The sequence below is a fragment of the Gavialis gangeticus genome, unplaced genomic scaffold, assembly GCF_001723915.1.
Source record: "Gavialis gangeticus isolate Ggan-Ray unplaced genomic scaffold, GavGan_comp1, whole genome shotgun sequence".
Lineage (NCBI taxonomy): Eukaryota > Metazoa > Chordata > Crocodylia > Gavialidae > Gavialis > Gavialis gangeticus.
This window is the reverse complement of record NW_017728992.1, coordinates 162735681-162744872: the sequence shown is the minus strand read 5'-3', so window position 1 is coordinate 162744872 and position 9192 is coordinate 162735681. Positions and strand designations below refer to the sequence as shown.

Genomic DNA, 9192 nt, shown 5'->3' with positions numbered 1-9192 from the left:
CTGCAGCTCCCTCCTGGCCGCACCATCCCCCCTCCTGGTCTCACCTGGCTGGACTGCTGGACCCTGGGCAGCCTTGCAGGTGAGCAGCCTTCACAGACAGGCAGTGGCCAGGACACAGCAGTAGCATGTGGCTGGGGGTAGAGAAGAAGCCTATGGAGGATCCCATGGGCTACCCACTCCTGACAGTGCTCCCTGCGGGTGATGAGCTGCCCTTATACTCAGACACGAAGTGGCACTGCTCTGCTCTATTTGTCCATCAACGTTTCCATCCTGCCTCAATCAATCTCACAATTTCTTATTTTTTTACAGGCAGCTCGGTTTTTTTTTTTTTTACAGCCTTTACAGACAAGCATTTTTAGCCCCCTTTGGCACTCCTTTTGCACAGGGGCACTGTTAATATATGCAGATTGGACAGAAAAGGGGCTAGTACCTTCATAGACGGGCAAAGGGGAGAGTTCACAGACCCACTCATTTGGCTCTGAATAGGGGCAGCAGTCAGTACTCCAGCCCAGGAGGAGCTCACTTTATGTATGCATGCAGCCAGATGCACACTGTGATAATGCTCTGCCAGAGTTGTTATGTCTACACAGTATCTGCTTTTCAGTGTCAATAAATGCTGTTGAGTTTCTTTAATGAAGCACATTTTTAAATATAACATTTACACTGTGGAACATTTTCCAGAGTATCTAAATAATACCCAGCAAAAGTTAGGCTACTGAAGCCAGTGTCCTCAGGTAATTAGGTGCCTAGTTCCCTTTGATTTCAGTGGGATTAAATGCTTGTATACCTCTGAAGATCCAAGCCCGCATAACTTTAAGATATCATCTATGATGACTTCAGTCCCCTTTAGGTGGGTGAGTAGCACTTGCATGTCTAACTTTAATTCCATATGTGACTCCACTTGCACTTACATGTCTAACTCTAACATATGTGGCATTTTGGGCCACTTATGGAAAAGCTTTATACCCCAGTCTCTGCTGAGTTACTCCTCTTGTCGTCCAGAGCATACTTAGAAGGGATCAGCTCCAACCACTTACTCTTTATTGTGATCCAATTCCGTCCCAGGAGACATATCACTCCATGTAAAATCCTGAAAAAAGACACTAGAGCCTGTTGGATGAAGTAACAGGGTCCTTTCCATGTTGTGGCTCAGTGGTCAGGGTCCTGATAGCTAATTTTTGTTGTCCTCAAAGATGTCTAAAAAGAATATTTTTTTTCCTTTGGAAGCCATGAAAAATAGAAATACAAGTGTGTAGTTTGCCTGCTCTACACCAGGACTGAAAAAATACTCACTACTTGACCTTTAACATGTTAATGCCAACAGGTGCTTCTGAAGAATCAAGATTTTGTCTCTTAGAGCAGTGGTCTCCAAAATGGGGTGTGTGCACCTCAGGGGGTGCACAAGACAATCCACTGGGTTGAGGGAAGAAAATATTATAACTTCTATTTAAATTTATTTTTTATTTAAAAAAATAAGAAAGAAATTAAGCTTTACTGATATTTAATATACGGATTGACACTGGCACCCTCACTCCGTCCGTATGTCAGACGGTCACGTGTCACGTACGGTACGCAAGGTATCCTGAAGGAAGAGTGGGAGTTCCACAGCGCGGAGGTACAGTAGTGCAGTGTACACTGGTCTCCAAACTTTGCACAATGTTACACTGAATAGTACATGTATATAATTTATAAATAAATATACATATATTGGGGGTGCGCGATCAAAAATTTTTTACTGATGGGGTGCGCAATCAAAAAAGTTTGGAGACTGCTGTCTTAGAGCTTCAAACTTGTTCTCAACTTATAAGAAAGTGAGGGTTTTGAAAAGAGTCCAAGATTAAGTGTCTCTAATTGGGTTTTATTAGACAAGCATATTGGATAAGGTAGGGTCTTGCTCTTGTTTTCCAAACAAGAAAAGTTAAAGCAGAAATATTTTAAAAAAAATAAATCCCAGCTAGATTCTTTCTTGGTAGGTTTCCTTCATTCACTGAATGCAGTAGATTCAAACAATTGTTCCTATTAAACTTGGCCATCATTTATGTCCCTTCCAAGCTTACAGAAACACAGCGGGCACATCTCACTTGAGTCTCTAACTAGACACTTGCAGTGATTTCAGCTACGATGCAATTCAACCCCAAGAATCTTTCATTCCAAAGAAAAGATTCTACTTATTCTTATGCTGTACAAATATTCCTAATCGCCAAATCCAACTGGTTGGGGAAATGAACGCAAGACTGCTGATTATTTCTACAGCTCATTTGTGCTTCTTATCACAGTACTATTCTTTTGTGTAGAGTGGCAGCATGATTGCAGAGTCCTCTTAACTTAGCCATTTTAACAAGCACAGGTCCAATTAAAGCAATTATATTTCAGCAGAGATGTCTGCTGTCTTCTGGATAAGTCTGTCAAGTATTGTATTCGCAGCTGTTTATTTTGTCTGTGAATTTGTATATAAACCCATTACTGACCTTGTTTAGATAATTCACATTTAAGGGGCCATGGAAATATGTTAAGTGAGTGTGTAGCCTGTAGTGCATAAAGAGTGAAAAATTATGACTGGCTTAGAATAGAATTAGAATAGAATACACTGTCTTTGGTCATTGAATGTCATCATAAAGGGCCTGATCTTACACAGAATGGAGAACTTTTAATTCTCACAATCTCACTTAAATGCTAAATATCTAAACCTGTTATGGGAAGTTGCCATTTTACTGTGCTAGCTGTGGATGGCTTTTTATGCTAAACCCTAACATAGATGCTCTACAATTACACTGCATTTCATTTTGCCATCTTGATAGAGTCGTTCAGTTTTGCAAGAACTCTTGAGTAGTGAATAGCTATGCAAAAAACCCTTAATGCTTTTGCTTTGTCTGCTGGAAGGTCCTCGGAAATGGCTGCAAATGGAGCTGGTCAAAAGTTTAAAGTTCTTTTCTTCAACATTTTGAAAAGAATAAATGTCTTGCTTCACAATAAAAAGTTTGAAATTTTCCTTGGGAGAGAAAATCTAGAAAAAATCTTCAAAGTTATCAACACATTTTGCTTTAAAAAGGAAAATAAAGGGGTGTCCAAGAGTTCAGTCTGTGTGGTGACCAGTACGTCATTGTGCCCTGGGCTTCTAAGATCCCTATCACTATGTGCATGCAGACTTTCTGAACAGATGAACAGAATTTAGCCCACCTGACTGACATAGTAATTGAGTTTACAGGACTTTAGTGGATGCATTGAGCTTCGTGAATTGACACTTCCTTGATGTCTTGTGTATGAAGTGAGGGAAAAGCTCTTTTCTGGATGACAGCATTTTTGGGGCTAATACTTTTTTCTGCCCTTCAAACTGAAATAAGGGAGAGGGAGGTAAGTCCTTGTTAAAAATCATGATTACTTACATGGCTTTGTACAGCTGGAAGAGAATCAGTATAGGACCCCACACTTGGTAGATACATGGTACATAGTGGGCACTTCTACATGTGCATTTATTACACAGTAACTTACTATGCATTTTTAGTAAGAGCATTTTTACATACTGTATTGCTTGCAGTTGTATAAGCTGCAAAATGCATGTCAACACGCAGAAAATGGTGGCAGTCCACTTTTGAACTAAAACACATAAACGGTGTTTTAGTTCAAAAGTGCATCTCTGCCATTTTCTTTGCGCTGACACAGGTATATTTCTCCACTTATAGAACTGCAAATGATGTAGCGCCATGCACATCATCTCACATGCAGAGCAGTCTCAGTTAATCAAGTCTGCTCTGATGCGCCATATCTCCAGTGCATGTTCGGGCATGAAAATGTATATGTATAAATGCCCCTTGTTACTACGCAGTAAGTGGTTTTTAGGCTGGCGTCTACACATGCAGCTGTTAAAGCTCAGTAACTCTGTGTGTGGACTGACTTGGGATTAACTTGAGTCCTAAGTCAGTCCACACACACAGTGTTACTGCACAGTAAGGCGTCTATGTGTGCATTACTGCACAGTAAGTAATTGGTAAATTAGTAAATAAGTAAATATGTATGATGCCTTCATGATGGAGGTATCAAATTTATGCTCAAGTTGGTGTAAGTTACCATAGTTACTGTGCAGTATGAGCATGTAGGTGCATGCCCATACTGTGCAGTAATTTTCAGTTACTGCACAGTAACCTAAAATACTGCACAGTAAATGTGCACATGTAGATGCACCCAGTATATGTTGACACAATCTAAGACAAGCAGTTGGTCATGCAACCTACATTTACCTGGGGTAAAGGTGGTTAAGAAGTTTTAATGCAATGCTGCAACAGGAAGAGAGGTGAGACACCCCCCTATCCCATCCCATCCCCCCCCATGATTGCGACATTGGTACAGAGTTGTAAGGTAGAAAGACATTATTAGACAATGGATTTAGCATGTGGTGTGCAATTGCTGTGGTTGAGAATAGTCAAAGGCATAAAATGTCTTTGTTGATTAATGGTGTGTATGATAGGGGTTCAGTCTATCTCCCCAGTCTTGCTTCTGGCCAGTGGCTGGGGGCACTGACTTTGACTTGGTGAGGACCCATGATGTGCTTGACATGGTTGTTTCTCAACCATTGGATGCTGTCAGATACCATGAGGCGCCTTGGTTGAAGAAGCCAAGAAACTTCCAGCAGTCAGAGAAAGGAGATAACCAACACCTATAACAAAGACATTGGATAATATATTCCTCCCTTACCAACTCTCAAAATGTAGTTGTTGCTGCTAAAGACAATGTGCTTGACACTGTTTTCTCCTAACAAACTTCATTCACAGTGATATTGTTCACTATACCACAGCATTTAGGTTGGTCCTAATTTGTTCATTAGAAACTGGTTGGGATAGAATGAACCAGACTCAGGAGCAAGAACTGCAGCTGGTAGTTCTTCCTCCAACATTACTAGAGCTGCTCCACAACATTTTGCTTTGCTTTGGTCTTATGCAGATCTTATCTGATGGCCTCCTCTGGCAGATGCCCTGCCATGTTGCTAGCAAAGATAATGCAGAACATCATGTGTACTTTCTTTTGGTAAAGGGTCACAGTGCCTGTGCTCTTTTCTTTTTTTTCTCTTTGGGATGAAATATCCTGTGTGAGAGGACAGTGAGGAAATTGTTAGCTATCACCATATATCAGTACTGTATAAAAAGCTTACAAAATACTTGATAATGTTGCTGTCAAGTGTTGGTACAAGTTCAAGCTACAACAGCAAACATGGTATACACCAGGTCCAGGGTTATTTTGTTAAATTTGTTAATGAAAGTTGAGGATGCAAGACCTTTAAATGGCTTCTGAAGTTTTGCTACAATTAGTTCCTTTTGCAGTACATCCATGACCAAGGACTTTTAGTCAAACTGTAGTGTTGGTGTCTCCCTCTTAATGTACCCATGTAACACCTGTGAATGGTTCCTTTCAGCCCTAAACTTCTGTGAATCTGTGTGAATCTGTAAATCATGTTAACCAACATAAAACTCATTGATGAATGAAGATGGCAGAGGTATGTGGCTTTTTACACAACTGTTCCTTAAACACTGAAGTCCTTACAGAAAGTCCTGATTCACTTGGCAAAGCACTTGAACGGAAAGCAAATTTTAGTCTGTATTAATTAATAGTGACATTGCATCTCCTAACAAGCAGGTATATAAGGTAAAATGCATTTTTGGTGCATGCTGTTTTGGTGCACTTCAACACAATACTTCGTTATGATGTTAGTGGACTGTTGCACTTGATTTGGTAAACTGGTTGCACTTGCACTAGAGCAGAGGACCAGCAGCAATGTGGTTAATAGACTTATTGCTAATGCAATATCTAGTATATACATAACATCTGACAAAGTAGGTTGATGCTCATGCTGTTCTGAGCAGCTAGTCTCTAAGGTGTCCCCCACCCTACCTTCTGCCTTGCTAAGGTTTTAAAGCAGTTGAGGCCAACCTTTTTGGCATACATGCCACAAATTAGATTTCATAGATTTCATAGACATTAGGGCTGGAAGGAACCTCAGAGATCATCAAGTCCAGTCCCCTGCCCCAGGGGCAGGAAGTCAGCTAGGGTCAAAGGACCCCAGCAAGATAAGCATCCAAGTGTTTCTTGAATGAGTCCAGTCTAGATGCCTGCATCACATCTGGAGGGAGTCTATTCCAGGTCCTGGGGGCTCGGACAGTAAAGAAATTTTTCCTTATGTCCCGCCTAAAACAGTCTTGTAGGAGTTTATGACCGTTGGTCCTTGTTTTATGACTGTTGGTCCTTAGCTTTACATCCTCCCTGAGTGTCACTCTGATCCCCTTCCCCAGCTCAATCAGCCATTGTGCTTTCTGCTCCCTACCCTGTGCCCCCTGCCCAATCTGCTGCTCGTTTTTCCTTCTCCCTGCTCTATCTGCAACTGTATTTCGTGTCTCTTCCCTGCTCTGACACATGCCACACACAAAGGCTGCCTGTGCCACTTGTGCCACACATGCTGCAGGTGGCTGGGCATCCCCACTTTAAAGCATTTTCCAGTATTTTACCCATTATTTCTTTCTTTCCCCAAATAATATTTTAACTGAATTATTTGATCTTCAAAAGAGGGAAATGTGTAGCCAAACTGGACAGCTGCAGGCTTTTATGTGTCTGTGTCAGAGTAAAAGCTGTATTTAATTTTAATGGAAGATTATAAGCCAAGTGACAATTCCCAGTATTCCTAGCAATATAATGTCTTTTATATCCCCAGATATGACCTTGTTAATAGTCTTAACTGAGTCTCCAGCTGCATTGCCCAAGGCTAAACTTATTTTTGCATGCACAGCTACATTCAGTGAATGTTTCAAAATCCCAAACTTTCTCCTTAGAATTTCTACTTCCATTAACAGTAGTCTCTGGCCCTAAAGTCCTATAATTCTTTCAAGTAGCTCATTGTGAATAAAGGAAATTCTGGAAATAAGAAGTGTTCCTGTTCTGCACAGTAGAGGACAATTGATTTATTTGGTAATAAAATCCTATTCGACTGACCTTATATTACTTCAGTGTTTGTATTGATTGATCTTTATCCTTTGTGTTTTGCTACAATCTTTCTATTAAGCTATCAGTATTGTCCAAATTGCCACTGCTCAACTGCACATAACTCACTTTTCCTTACTAATTAAGTTGGTTATTTGATTTTGCTGGTGGGTAAATGTGTTCAAGATTTTACAGTGCTGCTACATTTCTACATGTAAACAAATACAGTGACAGGCTTTTCTCTGTCATTTATGAGGTTCCCCCCAACCCTTGTTACAGAGCTTAATACCAGCTGCTATTTAGGTGCCTGTCACAAAAAGAATCTAAATGGTATTGTTGTGTGACATGCTTGTCCCTGCATGCATTAGTCTTGACAGGGTCTGGGTAATTGGATGGTTTGTCATGTTTGTAAAAGTGCATTATTTCTAGATTTGTCCAGCCCACTCCCTTTGTCTATAAAAGACTTTTAAATTGCTTAAACATGTTAAGAAAAACATAATGTACTATAGAGACCTTTATTGCATTTCATTATGAGGCACTGAATCTAATAGCCAAAGATCATCAGTTTATTTTTAAGTAGGCAGCAGCAAGATAATCTAATTTCATGCCCATGTCTCTTAGGGAAGGTATAATTAATTTACCCAGCCTTCCCATTAGAAACCCCAAACCCAGTTAGTTTATTTAAGTATGTCTTATGGAAAAGGTCCACACTGTTAAATGTTGTTCATAAGCAGTGTCTTGATTACTAGCTGTGGTGTTATTCAGAGTTACTTGGATTCACTGCTTTTTTTCTGCCTTGAGGAAATTCATATGACAAAAGGTAGACCATGAATTCAGATCATGAATAGTTGATTTACCTATCTCATTGTAAAAAGAACAGTTTCATTTCAGCAGGCTTGGCCTCAGTGTCTCAGTCAGATAGAAGCATATCTATTTCCACTTGAAGGCCTTTGGATCATGTGTGTGTCTGTGTTCCATGTAAGAGAAATAAAGGGAGATACCTATGTAATATTTACTGATTCTCTTGATATTCTCTTGATCCAGGAGGCAGAATGAGAACCTCAGTCCAAGACCAGAATTTCTGGTATTACGTGAGCCTCAGCAGATGCAAGTGACAAAGGAAGGGAAAGACCAATGTATATTAATTAATCACAAGACAACTGTAACCTACCAATGAGATATGACCATGAAAAAGATACATTTTAAAATTGAATTTATCGGGTGAGATATTTCTGATAGCTAGAGTAATATCAATGACCTTGTGAAACAAACTGGCCTATCCTCTTATGAAATACTGTGTACAATTCTGGTCACCTGTGTTCAGGAGAGATGCATTTAAACTGTTGAGAAGGACTCTAGGAGCATGTAGGGAATGGACATCATATCTTAACAGAGGGAACAAGAAGAGCTTCTTTAAGCAGTCTAGGAAAAGGAAGAATGAGAGGAGATACGATCACTCTCTATAAACAAATCAGGAGATAAACACCAAGGAAAGAAAATAATTATGTGAATTAAAAGACTAATGATGGTGTAAGAACAAGTGTGTATTAGGGCTGGGCAAAGCTTTGGTCCCTGATTCAATTAGGCAGAAATTCAGCCCAATTCAGTGGCTGAATCTCCAAGTCTGAATCGAATCAGAAGACACTTTAATCTCTCTGAATCAAATTGGAACCCTCCGAATTGATTTGGAAAGATTCGGCAGTTCAAACATAGACACAGCTTTAAATGTTTTTTCTACATGTTTTTTCTACAGCTCTGAGATTGGAGCAGGGGCTGGGACATTGCTGCCTGTTGCCAGGGCAGGGGGACATTGTCTCCACCAGGCTCTGAGATCAGAGCCTGTCCTGGCAGCAGGCAGATGCCAGGAGAGGAGCCAATGTCTCAGCCTCTGACTTCGATCTTGGAGCCGAGGGCCAGAGCTACCTGCTGCAGGGACAAGGGGACATTGTCCCCACCCGGGATCCATAATCAGAACTGGCCCTGGCAGCAGGCAGCTCCTGGAGGAGGGGATTGTTCTCCCACCACTTGCTGCCTGGGCTAATCAGGAGCGATTTACTACCAGTCAGGTCTGTAAACTGTTTGCTACTGCATGGTAAATCTACTACCTGTATTTATAAGTTTCATAGTTGGTAGGTTCGGAAGGGACCTGAGCAGATCATCAAGTCCAACCCCTGCCATGGCAGGAAAGAGTACTGGGGTCAAATGACCCCAGCAAGATGTTCATCTAACCTC

General features: G+C 40.8%; 1 protein-coding gene across 3 annotated transcripts in view; it reads left to right on the top strand.

The window, feature by feature from the left end:
- NCALD (neurocalcin delta) overlaps positions 1–9192 on the top strand; it is a 200792-nt gene that overhangs the window by 113587 nt on the left and 78013 nt on the right. The window lies entirely within an intron of this gene.